Raw genomic sequence first — 15752 nt, 5'->3', positions numbered from 1 at the left:
CTCAAGCCAGTATCATCTGTGGATCTATGCCTTGGTAGGAGATGGCATTCAAAGTTCAGGCTGTTTTCAGATCTGTCACTGGTTTTATTTTCTGGAAGGCCCTTTTGAATCTCCTGTAAGCATGCATACAGCCTCAGAGCTGGCCAATAGTGGGTGACTAGCTTGGAGTCTCTCAAGGTCTTTGTTGTGCATGTGAGCAGCCTCAGCTAGGAATGTGTTAGCCACAACCACAGCTACAACCTCAAGCTATGAGTTCTTTGTATATTTTGGATATTAACCCCTTATCTGACATATGGCTTGCAAACATCTTCTCCCAGTTGTTAGGTTGTCTTTTCATTTGTTGATGGTTTCCTTTGCTGTTCAGAAGATTCTTAGTTTGACATAGTTACCTTTGTTTATTTTTCTATTGTTTCCCTTGCCCGGGCAGACACGGTAGTTGAAAAGATGCTTCTAAGACTGATGTCGAAGAGTGTACTGCCTATGTTATCTTCTAGAAGTTTAATGGTTTCAGGTCTTACATTCAAGTCTTTAATCCATTTTGAGTTGATTTTTGTGTATAGTGTAAGATAATGGTCTACTTTCATTCTTTCGCATCTGGCTGTCCAGTTTTTCCACCACCATTTATTGAAGAGACTTTCCTTTCTCCGTTTTACGTTCTTGGCTCCCTTGCCGAAAATTAGTTGTCCAAAATATGTGGGTTTATTTCTGGGCTCTCAATTCTGTTTCTAGAGTTGATTTTTATATATGGTGTGCTATAGGGGTCCATTTTCATTTTTTTTCCCTGTGGAGATCCAATTTTTTCATCATTATTACTTGAAAAATGCATACTTTCCATGCCACTTCAGGTTTTTTTTAGAGGAAGATTAGCCCTGAGCTAACATCTGCTGCCAATCTTCTTCTTTTTTTTGTTTGCTAAGGAAGAGTGGCCCTGAGATAACATCAGTGCCTACCCTCCTCTTCCTTATATGTTGGACTCCTGCCACAGCATGGCTTGATAAGTGGTGGACAGGTTCACGCCCAGGATGCAAACCAGTGATCCTCGGGCCGCTGAAGCAGAGTGCATGAAATTAACCACTACACCACCAGCCAGCCCACCACTTCAGTTTTATATGAAGTATCAACAGATGTATGTGTCTCTGGACTCTACTTTGTTCTATTGAGTTATTTGTTTCTCCCTATGAAAATACTACCTGTCTTCATTACTATAGTTTTGTAATAAATCTTGATTATGTTAAAACTATAGATTGACTTGGGAAAGAATTGACATCTTTCATATATTAAGATTACATCGATTTTTCTCCTTGAACTTGTCAAAATGGCAGAATTACATCAATTTACTTTCTTGTGTTAAGCCAACTTTGCAGTCCTAGGATGAACCCAGCTTAGTCATTCTATTTTTAAACACTGCTGGATTAAATTTGCTAATATTTTGCTTAAGATTTTTGCATCAATGTTTATGAATGAGATTGGCCTATAATTTTTTCGTAGTTTCCTTGTTGGGTTTTGTTATCGAGGTTAAGCTAGTTTCATAAAATAAGCTGTGACGTATCCACTCTATCCATTCTCTGGATATGTTTGTGCAAGTTTGGCGTTCATTCTTGAATATTTGGTAAAACTCACTGCTAAAGTCATCTGTTTTAAGAACATTAAAAATGTTTTTAATGCTTATAAGAAAAATCAGGCTTTCTGCTCCTTATTGAGTCAGTTTTAGTAAGATGTCTTTTTGCCTCCACTCTAGCTCTCCCAAAACCACCTTCTACACATCACGTGATGAAATTCTTGCTCCAAAAAGCAAAACAGATTGTATCACTCCTCTAATTAAAACCTTTTAATGGCTTTTGATTTCATTAAAAAAGAAAAACTACTTGTCTTCGCCTACAATATCTTGCATGAACTGGTCCCTGCCTAACTCTCCAGGCTTGTGTTCCATTCTTCCCCTTGCTCACTTCAGTCACGCTGGCCTTCCTTCTGGTCCACAACACAGAACCACGCTTGTTCCTACCTCAGGGCTTTGTGTTTGTTGTTTCTTCTCTGTAGAAGGCTCTTCTCTCAAAAAGTAACAATGCTGACTCCTTGTCATTCTTTATAGCTCTCTGCTTAAATATCAAATCCTCAGACAGACCTTTCCCGACCATCCCATCTAAAGTAGGCTCCTCTGTCATTATTTTCCTTCGTGGCACTTAATTATAATTTGCAGTCCTAATTGTCTTTTTAAAATTCATTTGGCCTCTATTTCTTGCTCCAGACTGTAAAGTCTTTGAGGTCTGGGATGTTATTTGGCTTATAAACTGTCATATTCCTAGTACCTAGCCCAGTGCCTAGTAGGCACTCAATAATTTTTTATGAATAATTAATGAGCCAAATCAGACTTCAGATATGGATGGAGGGCATAGATTGGTTATGGATGAGTCAGGACATAAGCAAATCCATCCCAAAGTGTTAGCAGTGTAGAGACAGGAAAGTTTAAGTGTTTCTGATATTCAACAACAGTGAACAAACCAGAATTGAATAGAGGCGTTGAATGCCAGACTAAGACACTTGGATTTTTATCCTAAAGGCAATTGAGAGTCATTGAAATTGTAGCAGGAAGAGATTGAACAAGGTGCTCAAGCTCTAATGGCTAATTACAGGCTGAACCAAAGTTAAAATCAAGGTCCTTGACTAGAATTCTTTACTTTTGGATTGCTTCTCTAAGTAATAACACTTGGGATAGAAATATAAAAGTACAGTCAGTAAGAAATTGGGCTGTGGACTCAGACTGTCTGTGTTCACATCTCAACTCCACCACCTCTTGACTATGTGAACTTGCACCCTGGTTTCTCCGTGGGGATAATAAGAGTACTTATGTCATCAGATTGTTTTGAGGATTAAATGAGATAATGTATGAGGACATACTATTTCATTAACTACCTATCTTCCTGTTTCTTTTTACTTAGCAGTATTTTCTAATTTTTCTACAATGGGTGTATTTTGTGTAAAAAAACTAAATGGTGGAAATTAAAAAATAGTATTCCTTCAACCGAGAAGGACAACCTCATCCCATTTTTTAGATCCTGACCTGCATCAACTTTTGTTGGGTTTTTTTGAGGAAGATTAGCCCTGAGTTAATATCTGCTGCCAATCCTACTCTTTTTGCTGAGGAACATTGGCCCTGAGCTAACATCTGTGCCCATCTTCCTCTACTTTATATGTGGGATGCCTGCCACACCATGGCTTGATAAGCGGTGCAGAGGTCCACACCTGGGATCTGAACCAGCAAACCCTGGGCTGCCGAAGCGGAGTGCACGAACTTAAGCACTACACCACCAGGCTGGTGCATCAACTTTTCAAGTGACTTATATGAATTCCTGGCAAGAAAATCTCCTCATTTTCTCTCCTGAACTCTTTCTGATACAATATTAGAGGGAAGAGCACCAGGTTGGATTTGGAGCTGCGTTTTCAAAGATTACAATTCATAAGGATCTAAGATACAGGAGAGAGAAAATTTTAAAGGGGAGGCTTCAGTCTTTTGATTCATAAATACAATTTCTGAATTTCAACTCATGCCCTTGTTAAAAGGAGTAAGAAGTACGCAAAGAGAGAGTTCTCCAGCTGAAGATTTAACTTCCAAACTGCTTGGAATTTCAGGAACCACTCATGTGAACAAGCTCAATTTCACACTCTGTTCTTCTCATCTTCAATATCCAAGAAAGTAAATTCAACAGGAAACAGTTCTTTCAGGCTAGTGCCACATCAATTTACTTTGTGTTACTCAAGTGTTGATGCAGCGGGGAGAAGGCAATTTTGCTCTATCCAAAACTGTGTTAGCATGAGTATTCCTCCTTGCTGGCCTGCAATGCCCCTACCAGCCTAACAGGTTTATAAAACATGTTAGCCCACTTCTTTTGGTTCCTTTTCTGTAGGATTGCTGGTTTCCAGAGTTAAGGGGCCTAGGTACTTTCTACAAGACAGCCTTTTTAACCCGGGACCCATGGATGGGTTTCAGCACTCTATGAACCCACTAAAATTGTATGCTCAGTTTTGTGCATATGTACTCTCATCAGATTTCCAAAGGATGACCCAAAAGCAAGCGCTGCTGTAAAATATGTGGCTTTATAGCTATCATTGGTATAGTTTATAAGTGCAAAGAATTGAAATATTACTGTATTTTTAAAACCATAATGAGTCGAGCCAACAACATGGATTAGACAGCTGCATAAACACATAAACAGTTTAAGTGGAGAGACTCTGAAAAGGCCATTTGCCTTAAATATAGCCACTCCATTGGTTTACCAAGGTGCTCCAAATTCTTTCCATCGGTATACCCTTTTGGGGGCCTCCTTTGATTAGGTTCAAAAGCTTCTGGAGACTTCCATTTCATTTAATGACAGGCTAGTTTATTGTGAAGAACCTTCCTGCTGAAAACAAGAAAAAGTGCTGGATAATATACAAAAAAAATTCCCTTAAAAATATTTATGTGATTAAAAGATAGTGTGAGAACTTCCAGGTCATATTTTTAGGGGAAAGCCCTATCCCAGAGACATAAGTTGAAGATCAGAACACCAAGGCCTCTTTAGCCCTGAGAGAATCTGCTGATACTGGACACTCTGAGCATCAGTTCTGCAGTTTCAAGGGGCAAAGGGCAGAGAAGTCAAGGCCCAGGGCCCACTTAAGGTAAGGAATCTTGAAGGAGACTAGGGCCCACATGAAGCTGACATTCTAAAGGGCTCAAAGTTAGGGTATGGAAGAACCATAATTAAAATAGCCCCCCTATATTAATCAGGGTTCGGTCAGGAAAACAGAAGTCACTTTACATATACCAAGTATGAAGAGTTTTAATACAAGGAAATAGAGACACATCTGTCGGAAGGGCCATGGGGACAAAGGTCAGGGAAGCTGCTGCCAGCATTCTCAGCCCGCAGCACCAAAGCAGGTAATTCTTAAGAGCTGGCCTGGAAACCACTGTGAATCTCAAGAATCTCTGGATAGCTCCCATCAACATAACTTGTATTTCTGACTCCTTTACAATGAAAATCTCACTTCCTAATAACATAGCATCCTTATTTGCTTTATCCTATGATATACATAAAATTGTTTCAAAATTGAATTGCTGTTAACAATAAGCCTAATGATGAAAGCTAAGATGTCTTTGTAGTTCTTCGTCCTTGGAATATATTTCACAGAGTACTATGTTCAAAAGTTACTTGAAAAAATTATTTACTTTGCATGTACAATTAGATTCTTTGAATATGTGGTAGAACTATGGTGGAGTCATCTAGTCTAGAAGTTTCTTTACAGAACAATTTCCCCACAATTAAAAGAAATTTTCAAACAGAAAAGTTAAAGAAATTGTACAATGCACAGTCGTATACCCTCTACCTAGATCCAACATTTTAAAAAATATTTTGCCATATTTGCTTTATGTAGATAGATGTAAATACATGCATTTTAATTTTTGCTGAGCCGTTTGAAAGTTGCAGGGATCATGAGAGTTCACCCCTAAATTTTTCGGCATGCATCTCCTAAGAATAGATATTCTCTTGCATAACCACAAAATTGTCATACCCAAGACGATTAACAGTAATTCCCTAGTAACATCTAACATCCAGTTCATATTAAAATTTCCCCAGTTGTCCCAAAAATTTTTATAGCTTTTGTAAAAACATGATACGATCAAAGTTTGTGAAATGCATTTGGTTTTTATGTCTCTTTAGTCTCTCTCTCTCTTTTCTTTTTTGCAAGGGAAGATTCGCCCTAAGCTGACATCTGTTGCCAATCTTCCTCCCCTTTTCCTCCTTCTCCCCTCCAAAGCCCCAGTACATAGTTGTGTGTAGTTGTAAGTTCTTCTGATTCTTCTATGTGAGCCACTACCACAGCATGGCTACTGACAGACAAGTGGTGTGGTTCCATGCCTGGAAACTGAGCCTGGGCCACCGAAGTGGAGTGCACTGAACTGTAATTGCTAGGCCATCAGGGCTGGCACTCTTTAGTCTCTTTTAATCAGGAACATTTCCTCTACCTTTTTCCTCATGACATTCACTTTTCGTGGAGTCCAGGCACATTTTCTCACAGAATGTCTCACGTTCTGGATTTATGTGATTGTTTCCTTCTGATGGCTTTAACTTGTTTCTCTAGTCCTGAATTCCTTATGAACGTGAAGTTAGATCCAGAGCTGTGCTGTCCACTATGTTAGCCATTAGCTATGTGTGACTATTGAGGGTTTTCAATGTTGTTAGACTAAAATGAAATGGACTATAAGTTTAAAACACACAATAGAACTTGAAGGCATTGCAAAAAAAGAATGTAAAATATCTCATTAATAATTTTATATTGATTTCATGCTGAAATAATACTTTGAATGTATTTGGTTAGGTAAAATATATTATCAACATTAATATCATCTATTTCCTTTCACTTTTAGTACGGCTACCAGAAATGTAAAATTACATGTGTGGCTTGCATTAGATTTCTTTGGACAACATTGGTAGGGGCTTGAACAGTTAAACATTTGGGGCAAGAAAACTTCACTAGTAGTATTGCGTACTTCATATTGCATCACATAAAGAGACTGCCTTAGTTCGTTCAGACTGCTGTAAAAAAATACCATACACTGGATGGCTCAAAAAACAAACATTTATTTCTCACGCTCAGGAGGCTGGAAAGTCCAAGATCAGGCACTGACAGATTCAGTGTCTGGTGATGACCCACCTCCTTGTTCATAGATGGCTGTCTTCTTACTGTGTTCTCACATGGTAGAAGGGGAGAACTCTGGTCTTTTCAGTCCCTTGTAAGGGCACTAAATCCCATTCATAGGGCTCCACTGTCATGACTTAATTACCTTCCAAATGTGCCACCTGCAAATACCATCACAGTGGAGGTTAGGATTTCAACATATGAATTTTGGGAGCCAACACAAACATTCAGTCCATAACAGAGGCATAAAGATCAGGTCATCCCACTGTTAATTATTTGATTTTTAGGTTAAGGTGGTGACCTCCAGATATCTCTCCATCATTAAGGCACAGTTTTCCTTTTGTATTATTAGGTAAACTATGGAGCGATTCTTCGTCACTGAGCGAATATGCTTTTTCCCAGCAATCTTTCATCCAATGGTTTTCAAATACACTGATAATCTCCGCCTGACTCAATCAGCAACTATGACACTAAGTGTTATAAAATGATATTTCTAATTCTATCATTCTTTGACATTGAATGATGAAGAAGAGCTTTTCAGTTTTTCTGCTATTCTTTTAGATAGATAGATAGACAGACAGATAGATGATAGGTAGACAGAGAGATACATATATAGATATATATATATATATATCACAATGGACTCAAGAATTTTTAGAAAGTCAATGTGTTATAAACAATTCTTATCATTATTCTTTTGATACTCAGATTGTCCTAAATTTGACCAAAGGCTTCCCCTTCAAGCTGTCTCCTATGGTCTTTTGATATGACTTCATTACTCTTTGAGTACTTGGTTGCTTTCTGGCACAACAAGATGTCCCAGGCTCACTTTATACTTTCCCTCCTCCAGACTTGGTATCAGCTATTTCTATACAGAGCCTTTGCTTTCTTTTACTAGTGAACAATATTTAGAAACCAAGATCTGAGTGCTAGGTATGCTCATTGATACTTGGGTATCATTACTTCTGGGCCATTTTAGTGGCCAGAGACAGAAAATATGTTTTGTGAGTCATGAGTTCATATTCATACAAGTAAAATTACTGTGACAAACATCTTTAAGAAAAGCACATTTTTTTCAATAAATTTTATATTCTTAATACCTATATTTTTCTTACTTTCTTGGGGTTACACTTAATTATTTCTGGTTCTCAAATGAATCTATTCTCATTCTAGAAAATGTATATGAAAACGTGTAAAAAGAGCAAAAGAAGAAATCACACAAAATCCCAGCGACAACCCCTTTTGACATGCTAGAATATTTCTTTCCAGTCTCTATATATTTTCCTTGGCACTCTTAAGAGCATATTGTGTGTAACATTTTATCTTTATTTTTAATCTTGTAAGTAGTTTCAAAAGTCACTGAATAAATTTTCATAAACACATTTTTAAATGGCTATTGTGTTAGTTTTCTATTGCTGAATAGCAAATTACCACAAAATTACTAGTTTAAAACACAAATTTATTATCTCACACTTTCTATGGGTCAGGATTCGAGGCATGAGTTAGCCAGGTCATCTACTCAAGGTCTCACCAGGCTGAAATCAATTTTCAGCCGGGGCTGTGATCTCTTCTAAGGCTCAGGGCCCTCTTCTGAGCTCATTCAGGTTTGTGGCAGAATTCAGTACCTCGCAGTTGTTTTCTTGTTAGCCATCTGTCAAGGACTGTTCTTAGCTCTTAGAGGCCATTCCCAGGTCCTAGCACATGGGACTCTCATGACATGACAACTTACTTCTCCAAAACATACAAGAGAATCTCGATCCAGTCTGCTACAATATAATCACGGGAGTGACGATCTCATCACCTTTGTCACATAACGTAACCTAATCAAGGGAGCAATTATCTCATCACATTCATATGTCTTTCCCACACTTTATGGAAGGGGTTTATGCCAAGTGTGTGTATACTGGGGGCTGGAAACTTGGAGGCCATCTTAGAATTCTGCCAACCACAGCTATATAATATTTCATTCTATCATTGTACCATGAACTATTTAACAAAACTCCTATTGTATGCTATTTAGCTTGATTCCAAATTTTCAAAATTATAAGGAATATCGCACCGACTATTACTGAGAACATGTTCTTTATCAAAAGTTTTATATAGTTTACATATTTATTTATGTATCCAATTATAATTCTGAAGATGAGAATTTGTATTAACATCTCATCTTTATAATGAGGCTTTTGACAGGGGATTGCCCCTTTCATATCACACAACCCTTGAACTTTTAGCCACTGATTTATGAACGGAATGTACCAGCAACAGACATCATAAAATTTTTACTCAACTCTTCCAAGGGTCTCCAAAACAGCCACTGATAACTGCGATGCTTTTGTTATATGGGCAAATGGCAAATCTTTTGGCATTTTTCACTAAGATTTGGACATTAAGACACTTGATCCAATGCATATGTAAATTGATTCCTGGAAATTACTATTCTGCCAGAAATATCAAGAACATTTTGCCCATCCTTAAATATAGTGCAAGAAAAGAGCTCTGAATAAACTCTGTAAAATATGAACGGGAGGAAAACAAGCATCTTGTGTACGGTTTAAGGAGAAACACTAGTCAAAACTAGAGGGATTGAACTGAAATTTAATTTGGACATTTGGTGTTCATTGCTCCAAGAATTCACCCACATGCAGCATTTGAGAACTGGGTTCCTAGAATCAGAGATCTGAAATGACAGCATGGTGTCTCAGGTGGCTTTCCAAGCCTTCCCTCACCTCACCCCCTCCTATATAGAAAACACGGAAAGTGACGCATGAGAGGATATTCAGGAGGACCTGAGGACAAAGTCTCACCTGTAAGAGTGGGCTCTACTGATGTCCTGTACATCTTGCCCTCAGTTATACGCAAAGGCCTCTTCTAGCTCTAGACTGCAATGTTTCTATGATACTCTGATTTGGGATTCATACCTACTTCCCAAATAGTTTGAAATGAGCTTTAAAATTAAAACATGAAAGTAGAACAGAGGCCATTAAGGAAGTAGAGACACTTGTGCTTATCAGAAACCTAAGGAGACAAATATCAAGGTAACATTTTTCAGAATAGTGAAAAACTCTGAGACATTTGGAAACCATCATCAATATTCATCTAAACAAGCACTGGTGCCATTGTCTTTTTTCTTCTGCAGAAGAGGATTTTGAACCACTGGTCCCAGGACCACACTGCCTATGCTACAATATTCCTAGCACAATGGGTGCCCCGACACCATGATCTTTCCCATACCTGTTCTCCAGCCTCATGTCTCCCAGAATTCCCCTCTCACACGAGGCTCTGGACATACAGAAGCATTTGAACTTACCCACATATGCCATGCTACTTCAAACCTATATGCTTTTGCTCCTGTTGTCCCTTTGCCTGGAATAGCCTCGCCTCCACCCCGATCCACCTGTCTAGTAAACACCTAGTCATCTCTCATCCATGAAGCCTTCGCTGAATCTCTCTGGTAGAACTGACCATTTCCTCATCTACTGCCCTGCCATGCGTTGCACCACTTTAGAACACTTAGATATTTCCTGCTGCAACACTATGAGCCCCTGAAGGAGAAAGAACATGTCTTTTCATCTCGGTATCCCCAGTGCCTGGCACATAGTAAATGACTAAATTAATCAATTTTGAGGTTGGGTTGTAAAAGTAATTTCATAACTGTTTTTAGCATCATTTAAATTATTATATAATCCCACAGTGACTACTTTGAAGGCAAGAACATTAATTTGGGGGAACATAAATTCTGGCAAGTTGTTAAAAATCAGTCACATTAACTTTATCCTCACTTTTCATACTGTGTCCTCAAAGACACTAGTAGGTTTTAAATTAAGGGATGCTTTGCTTTTACTTTTTGGGGCTTATAAATCAAGATAGGCCAGGTCATGCTACAATAGTAAATGATTTCAAGATCTCAGTGAGTTAAAACAGCATGAGTTTCTTTCTTTCCTAAATAGTCCACTGCAGGTCTGGGTTACTGTCTAGGGCACTGGTCCTCCATTAGATGGTAACTCAGCATTGCGTTTCCATTAATGAGGGCTGCCCCGTTTGACAAGGCCAAAGAAGAGAGCATTGCCGAGCTGAGAACCAGCAATTAAATGCTTCCACTTTGAAGTGACACATGTCACTTCTGCTCATATTCCATTTACCAAAGCAAGTCATATGGCCACATCTAACTTCAAGAGAGGAGAAAAGTATAGTCCTACTCTGTGCCCTGAAGGAAAAGCACCCACAATATTAGTGAGCTGCACTCTCACCTACCACAGTGGGGCACTAGTTGACCCAATCTAAGCAAGGGACAATATTCCTTAAACTACATTTTGAATTATGAGCCCAGTTCATATGTGCTAACTCAATTTCACTCCTCCCAGTATCTCTGCATTTTCCTTCATCATCCCTTTATTGAGCACTCCTAGGTGCCAGACCCCATGCTAGGTGCTTTCCCACCTATCATCTCTCATTGGATTCTACAAATCCCTAAGAAATAGGAACTACCATTACCTCCATTTAACAATTATGGAGACTGAGGCTGAGAGAGATTAAGTGACTTCAATAAGGCCACAAGTTATTAAGTAGTTGAACCGAGAACAAAGAGTCAAGTCTGTAATAGTATAAAACCTGTGCTGTGTCCGTTGCACCACACGTATACTCCTGTCCAAAGCTGAGCTCTCTCACTCTGCTAGGTCCCCTTCCCCTCTCAGCTCCTCCAGGAACTCGCTCCGTTAATGATTTACCACCTTCCCTCGCTGATTTGCTTAAACCTCGGTCTCTCCTCTATCCCCTTCCTGTCAATCGTTCAAAATCACTTAGTATCTCTCATCCAAAATTTGCTTTCTTTAACCAAAGAGCTCCCCTTCCTCTCTCTGCCCTGTCTCTACCCAACCTCTGCAATCACCTGTGCTCTGTTCTCTCCTTCCTTAATTCTCGGCAGTCTGTCCTCAGTCCCCACTACGCTGTTGGCTGCAACTGCCCTGAAGCACCCTCAGTGACCAAATCCAATCTTTGGGCACTTCCATGTGACCCTGTCCACTGCAGTGACTTAGAAGCATTCAACACTCTCGGCCCACCCCTCGTAGAAACGCATTCCCTGCCTCTTCCCCCAGGGCATGGCACTCCTCTGCACATTTTCTCTGTCTCCACTGGTTCCTTTGCCTCCTTCTCTCTCTTCACGTAGATAATCTCTCAGGTTCTCTTCCCATTTTCATTCTCTCTTTCTCTTCCCTTCCCTTCTGCTATGGACTGAAGTGTGTCCCCTCAAAATTCACATGTTGAAGCCCTAACCCTCAATATGATGGTATTTGGAGATGGGGCTTTGGGGCGGTGATAAGGGTTAGATGAGGTCATAAGGGGGAGACACTCACCATGGGATTAGTACCCTTATAAGCTTCTCGTCTTTCTCTCCCCCATGTGAGGACACAGCAAGAAGGTGCTCTTCTACAAAGCAGGAAGAGAACCTTCACCAGGTAACCAAATCTGCCAGCACCTTGATCTTGAACTTCTACTTTCCAGAACTTTACAAAAAAATTCCTGTCATTTAAGTATCCCTGGTCTCTAGTATTTTGTTCTGGCAGCCCAAGCAGGCTAATACACTTTCACTTCCCTTTTCTTTGCATCTCCTCTGCTCTCTCTCTCTGTCCCCCTCATTATCCTCCTCAGTGACCACATCTACTCCTGGAGCTTCAACTATTACCGTTACGTTCACAGCTACGTGATCTACTCACAGGACAACGTTCAGGCGAGTTCCTCTACCTGAGACACAGTTTCCTCATTTATAAAATGAGAGGAAATATAGAGCTCTCCTCTACAGCACTACTGGGAGGACTAAATGAGCTACTGAATGCAGAGCAGTTTGCATAGCTTGTGGCACATAGTAAGCGCTCAAAATATTTGGAGCTTTTTGTGGATGACTGAGGAGATACAGCCAGTGCAGAAGGAGGCAGTTGAAGGTACAGTAGGGAAGTAGTTTTGAGGAAATGGTACAGACCTCAGACTCTGGCTCCAGTTAAATCTCAGTTAAATTCCAGTCCTACCACTTGCTAACCTTGAAACCATGGATGATTTTCTTAGCTTTTTGAGCTTCAGCTTCCTCATCTGTAAAAGCAAAATAATTAAGTGTAGATTCTTCAGGTGGGCATTTAAGTGCCCCACCTCATAATCTGGCCTCAGTGTACTTTCCTAGTTTTCTGACCCACCATTTTCCTATATATAGCATATGTTGTAGCTAAGCCAGACTACTCAGCGTTCCCTATGAACTGAATGCTGAAATTGGATTCTTACAAGGTGGCATGGTGAAGTAGAGTCAAACAAACCTGGATTAGAATCGGAGCTCTGCCACTTAGCAGCTGTGAAACCATGGGCAAATTATTTACCCTCTCTGAGACTCAGTTTCCTCACATGTAGAAAGAAGATAATAATGATAATAAAACCCATCTCAGCACCTCAACTTTAGTAGCAGAAACTACAAAGCCCATTATGATCCAGCCAGCTTAATGCTCCAGCTTTATCACTCATCTATCCATGCTCATATTTATTTTTTTCCTTATTCTCCCCAAAGCCCCCCAGTACATAGTTGTGTATTCTACTTGTAGGTCCTTCTGGTTGTGCTATGTGGGACGCTGCCTCAGCATGGCTTGGTGAGTGGTGTGTAGGTCCACATCCAGGATCCGAACTGGCAAAACCATGGGCTGCCGAAGCGGAGTGTTTGAACTTAACCACTCAGACACAGGGCCGGCCCCTCCATGTTCATATTTAAGTTTCAACCTACTAAACTATTTTTTTCCCCAAAAGTCATATCCTTCCTCTCCTCTGGATATTCGTACAAACTACTCCTTCTGCCTGGAGTGTTCTCCCCTCTTCCTTTGTCTCTCTCTCTTACTATCTGTACACACACACACACCCCTTTTAGGTTTTGTTTCTCTGAAGAATCCTGACTAATACAGTGGGTTAGGCAGCCCCTCTCTTGTTTTCCAAATGGTAAAATGGTGGGTGCTTTCCAATCATCCTGTTGGTTCCTATGTTTCCAATATGTATGCACAGCTGTACATACCTTACATAGCATAAGCTAAGTCCTACTTATGCTTTAGATCTCAGCCTAAATGTCACTTTTCCAGGACGCATTCTCTGCCCCATCCTAGCCCATGTTAGGCACCCCTTCTTTGTACTCCCACATAACATTCATGCCCCTAAATTATATCTTCTGTTTTCTTCCCTGTGTTCCCAACTAGTTGTGAGATCTACGAGGGCAAGGGCCATAACTGCTCTAATGTCATCCCCACAGTGAGGGCATCTCTGGCCACCAATCTAAAGCCACTCTCTACATAATACCCTATTTCAGTTTCTTCAGAGTCTTAATCATTATCTGAAATTATCATATTTTCTTATTCATTTAATTTGTTTGTTCTTTGCCTTCCTCACCAGAGTATAAGCTCCATGAGAAAAGGGATCATGTCTGTCTTGTTCCCACAAATTTTCAGCTTCTAGAAGAGAATCTGAAACATGAGAGGGTTTGTCTGTTATTAGGTTTAGGATATGCGGGGGTAAAGGGAATATCATCCAGGTTTAAGAAAAGTTACATGCAGAGGTGTTTGATACAATTTATTTGGAGTTTAAGGACATAGTGAACAGGAAACCTGGACAGTTTGGAATGCTGGGCCAAGGCATTTTTTTACTTAACTGGTAAGCAGAGGGAGTCATGGAGAGACACAAGGTGTAAGGTATGTACAGCTGTGCATACATATTGGAAACATAGGAACCAACAGGATGATTAGAAAGCACCCACCATTTTACCATTTGGAAAACCAAAGAGGCACTGCCTAACCCACTGTCTTAGGATTCTTCAGAGAAACAAAAACAAAAAGGTGCGTGTGTGTGTGTGTGTGTGTGTGTACAGATAGAGACAAAGAGAGAGTGACAAAGAGAGAGAGAGATTATCAAGAATTGGCTTACATGATTGTGGAGGTTTGGTAAGTCCAAAATCTGCAGGGCAAGCCAGCAGGCTGGAGATCCAGGGAAGAGCTGATGTTGCAGCTCTAATCCAAAGGCACTCTGGAGGCAGAATTCCTTCTTGCTCAGGGGAAGACAATCTTTGTTCTCTTACAGCCTTCAACTGATCAGATGAGGCTCACCCACATTATGGAGGGTAATCTGCTTTACTCAAAGTCTACCAATTTAAATGTTAATCTCGTCTAAAAAACACCTTCATAGAAACATCCAGAATAATTTTTGACCAAATATCAGGGCACTGTGACCCAGCCACATTGATACAGAAACTTAACCATCAAAGCCACACAGAGCCAATGTATATACTGTGAACTCATTACAGGGACTGACTAACCTGGTCTTGTTCAGAAAACCACACAGCCTACTAGAAATCTAAAAGTTTCCTGGCAGATTCTAATTTATATTTTAAAAGTAGAAATACCATCCATGACTTCCTCAAACAAGCCCTTTTGTTAATTTTTCTGCTAGATATATTAATTAACCCTGCAATACTAGTGTCTCTACCAACCCCTGCCATTTCAGAAGCAATTTTACTTTCTATATGTCAGAGTCTTTTTTTAGTTTTCAGTATTAATTAGTTTGAGTGTGTGCGTGGTGGAACTGGGGAGAGTGGCAGGGTCCAGAGGCAAGGAAGTGAATGTGTTTGGGGAAGGATATATATGGGGCTACAACTGTATTTGTAATATATAATTATTCAAAAATTTGGTGGTGAGTACATTTATGTTTGCTATATTATTCTTTTTTTTTACCTTTGGAATGTTTGAAATTTTTCATATTTTTTTAAAAATCTGAGGCTCGGTAAATATAGGTCATATTTTTAAAGTCACACAGAATTCAAACCCAAGACTGGGTGATGCCATAGCCCTTGCTATTTTCATTCTGCCTCACAGTACCCATTAATAACGCCCTCTATAAAATTATACCAATTTTCATTATCAGCTGTTTTAGTCATGGCTAGATAACCCCTGTTTCTCCTTCTTGACCTCAGTGCAGTCTTCACAGCACGTTGTTAGCCATCTAAGTTTCAGCAGCACTACAAACACGACCCTGGGAAAACACCATAAAGAGTATTAAAAGTGAAGATCCCCTTT

General features: G+C 39.8%; 1 long non-coding RNA gene across 1 annotated transcript in view; it reads right to left on the bottom strand.

The window, feature by feature from the left end:
* Window positions 1–6594: 6594 nt before the first annotated feature.
* Window positions 6595–15752, bottom strand: part of LOC138921946 (uncharacterized) — a 92934-nt gene continuing 83776 nt past the window's right edge. The window contains exon 6 of the long non-coding RNA XR_011434970.1: window positions 6595–6833. This is a non-coding gene — a long non-coding RNA (uncharacterized lncRNA). The remainder of the gene's footprint in view (window positions 6834–15752) is intronic.

This window comes from Equus caballus, chromosome X, assembly GCF_041296265.1.
Source record: "Equus caballus isolate H_3958 breed thoroughbred chromosome X, TB-T2T, whole genome shotgun sequence".
NCBI lineage: Eukaryota > Metazoa > Chordata > Mammalia > Perissodactyla > Equidae > Equus > Equus caballus.
The sequence above is the reverse complement of the archived record's forward strand: the minus strand, read 5'-3'. Positions and strand labels throughout refer to the sequence as shown.